The sequence below is a fragment of the Gracilinanus agilis genome, chromosome 4 (assembly GCF_016433145.1).
Source record: "Gracilinanus agilis isolate LMUSP501 chromosome 4, AgileGrace, whole genome shotgun sequence".
NCBI lineage: Eukaryota > Metazoa > Chordata > Mammalia > Didelphimorphia > Didelphidae > Gracilinanus > Gracilinanus agilis.
The window spans coordinates 58,721,739-58,725,722 of record NC_058133.1 but is presented as its reverse complement, the minus strand read 5'-3'; positions in this window follow the sequence as shown (position 1 = coordinate 58,725,722).

Below are 3,984 nucleotides of genomic sequence, written 5' to 3'. Positions count from 1 at the left end.
TCTTATTTTCTTTCTTTCTTTCTTTCTTTCTTTCTTTCTTTCTTTCTTTCTTTCTTTCTTTCTTTCTTTCTTTCTTTCTTTCTCTCTTCCTTCCTTCCTTCTCCTGGTAGGGGGGAAGAATGTAGTTTAACCTGTATTTGTGTAGTACTCCCATCTAGACTTATTTCCAGTAGACAACATCAGCTCCCTGTGACCACTGGCACAAGGAAATCCCAGTAGGAAACTTCTCTGGCTTAGGCAGATCAGCACCTGTTCTCTGCACTGTCTTGCTGAGTAGTCTGGGGGCACTGAGAGGTGAATGATTTCACCAGCATCAAAGAGCTAATTAGCTCATATTTGGTAGAGGCAGAACTTGAACCCAGGGCTTCATGACTGAGGCCAGTTTTTTAAGTGTTATACCAATGCCTCTATAATCATTGTAAGAAAAGGACTGCTCCTGCTGCTTGCTAATGTTGCTTAGCAAAGCTGATATAACTTGGTCTGGGAGATCTTTAGAAAATAATTTTCAAAATGATGCCTATTTCCAAAAGTTTTCTTGGCAAAGATATTGGAGTGTTTTGCCATTTCCTTCTCCATCTCATTTGACAGATGAGGAAACTGAGGCAAACAGTTATGTGGCTTGACCAGGGTCACACTGCAAGTATCTGAGGTCAAATCTGAACTTGGGTCTTTCTTATTCTAGGATTTTCACTGTATCCACTATGCTATTTAGCTAAGAGCTAGAATCTTTACTGCCTATGAGACCTTGGCAAAGAGCCTTTAGCCCTTAGCGCCTCAGTTTCCTCACCTGTAAAATGAAGGGGTTGGAAGTTGGTACTGTGGAAATATTCTTGGCTCTGGAGTGAAAGAACTTGCGTTCTAAGCTCTTCTAATTTACACGTGTAACCTTAGGCATATCACTTTCCTGATGTGTCAAAACAGGGGACTAGACAGTCACTTAGGTCCCTGCCAGCCCTAATTCCTGTGATGCTAGGTTGGCTCTGTGCTTTTTTACTAATGGGCAGTGAGGTGGCACAGCTGAGCTAAGCTCAGCTTCCTGGCTTCAAATCTGGCCTCAGACACTTATTAGCTGGGTGACCCTGGGCAAGTCCCTTAACCCTGTTTGCCTCAGTTTCCTCATCTGTAAAAGGAGCCAGAGAAGAAAGCGGAAGATTGCTCCAGTATCTTTTGCTAATAAAACCCCAATAGGACCACAGGGAGGCAAATATGATTGAAAATGACTCAATAACAAATAAGAAATCATTATTAATAAGATAATTAAGCCTGATTGTTCTTAGGCATAATTGTGAAGTAGGTGAAATTTGTCTTTGGCTGACTCCCCTGTTTCTTTTCAGTTTCCCCATGAGAGCCCCTTTCCTAGTCATCCAGTATCTTCAAGCTAACTGTCTGAGGTCTCTTTGGATAGGGGCCCAGACTCATTTGAACCTCCAATTCCCTCTCTTTCTGATCAAAAATACTCTTAGTTATGCCTAGGAAAGCCTCTGATAATTTAATTCATACTGATGTGTTAATGACTGATATCAGTAGAATATGCCCCCACCTCAAGAGGATTTGCATTTCATGGGTCAATGCTTAACCCCCCAAAAAGGTATTTTAGGCATCAGCCATGGGGACCCGTGGAGGAAATATTTTGGAGATGAAAGAGTCTTTGGGATTGTTTCTCAAATCGTTTTGAGCCTGGGTTTTCTTTTTAACTCAGTTTTGACTGAAGCTAAGAGGCACTTAACCCAAGCCACTGTTGTATTAGCCCACCTCTGAACCTTTAACAAGGTCCGTCCTTCACACTTCTCAGTGGAGAGATCAAGTGACTGGGCGCCTGAGAGTGTAATCAGAAGCATGATCACATTAGGACAAACTCATTGGCTTATCATAACCTTGGGGAGGGATCTATTTTTAGCTCTTTCTCTCTTTCCAGATTAATAATCCTTTTTCAGGTACCAGATTGTCTCCAGACATTTTCCCCAGGAACCCAAATGACATCCTCAAAAGGACATTGGGCAGGAAATGAGAAGATTTGAGTCAGAGTCCCAAGACTTGAGAGTCAGGGTCCCATGACCCTCAACCCAAGGGCTTCCAAGAGAATAGAGAAGGGCTTAGAAGGGTTGGTCAAGGACAAGACTGTTATAGTTCCTGTGATGCAGATTCTTCATCCCCAGCCCTTCTGCTTTTTTGTGCCCAAGACTTCAGGACTTTGCAACATGGCCCCAGTAGACTATATTTCTCTGGGGAATCTCCTCCCCCCCCACAGCATAAGGGGACACTGAGGGGACACTGAGGCTTAAGGGATAGTAACCCCCTCTGTCTTGAAGAGGTCTCACCTTGTTCTCTATTCTTCCCCTGCTCACTCTCCACCTCCAACACAAAGCCCTGCAACAGCGATAGGACGGGCCAGTCTGTAAAAAGAGCCAAGAAATTTTGCTTCTGTATGCTTTATTTTCTGGATGCCTTCACCCTGGCATAGGAAAAGAATCCGGTGCTCTCATCAGGACTATTAGTAACAGCTGCTACCCAGATTCGTCACAGTGCTTCCCTTGCTTGTTCATCAGCCTCACCTTATCTGGGGGAACAACCAAGGCTGAGTCTTGGCTCTTCCATTGGCCAGCCAGGTCACGTTAGGCACATTTAAACCTCAGTTTCCCTATCTGTAAAATGAGCTTATACTTACCTTACTTTCCTTACAGGTTTATTTAGAGAATCAAGTGAAATAAACTGTTTATATAAGACAGTTTATCATGTACACATGTAAACTTACTATTATTGTTGTTGCTATCTGGAAGTGGAGAGGAATCATATAGAAGTGAAACCAGCCACTATGACAAAAAGAGAAAGTATAAATCCTTGCATGGTGAAGAAGAGTGGTCCAGGGGTCCAAAATACAGGCGCTGAAATATCTGTGTGGAGTAACGATAGAAAAATGGTGTGAAAAAATGAAATTCCATAGTACACTCTAATTCTGCAACACTGAGGAAAAGAGATAGGGAAGGAATAAGCAGGGATATTGAGCCTACTATGTGCCAAGCACCGTGTGAATGTTTCTCCTTTCAAACCCTTACCTTTTGTCTGAGAATAAATGCCATGTATTGGCTCCAAGGCAGAAGAGGGATAAGGGCTAGGCAATGGGAGTTTAGTGACTTACCCAGGGTCACACAGCTAGGTAGTATCTGAGGCCAGATGTGAACCCAGGACCTCCTGTCTCTAGGCATGGATCTCAATACACTTAGCCATCTAACTGTCCCCCAAGTGCTTTTGAAAGCAATCATCTCACTTGACCCTCATGATGACCCTGGGAAATAGGTACTACTATTATCATTCCCATTTTACACTTGAAAAAATCAGAGGTTAAGTAACTTGCCCAGGTTCACTCAGTAAATGTCTGAGGTTGGTTTTGAACTCAGGTCTATCTTGACTCCAAGTCCAATTCTCTATCCACTGTACTACCAGCTGCCTTTGGAATGGTCTGATCCATTTACTAGGAAAATAATGCAGAAACATTACATTCTATTTCTTTAGGTTTCTAATGCCCATCAGTCAGTAAATAGTCCTTACCTTGTGAAAGGGCTTCCTTCCAAAAAGATAATTTGTTCTAAAAGACCATTTGTAATTTGTTTGGAATTCAGAACATTTTCTCATAGAAAGTCTTTTATAGATTATGATTAGGATCCAAGCCCAAAAAATTGGTTTAGTTCATAATGCCACTGAGCCATAGAATGAGTCTGAGATATAGAGGCAAGAGGCTGTGTAGTGAAGGAAAGAAGAGGGAGATGGAGGAGAGAGTGATCTCTTCTTTCTAAGTAGAGTTGTTAAATTTGATAAAAATTTAAAGTAGCTAAATTTGATAAAAAAAGATGTTTGCCTTCAACTCTTATTTCTCATTACCACCCATCTCATTAGCCTCCTTCCCCTTCTTTAAGCCTCTAAGTATAACCCCTGGGTTAAAGTTTCTTCCCCAAAATGCTTCATGGTCCAACATTATCTGTCTCTTCC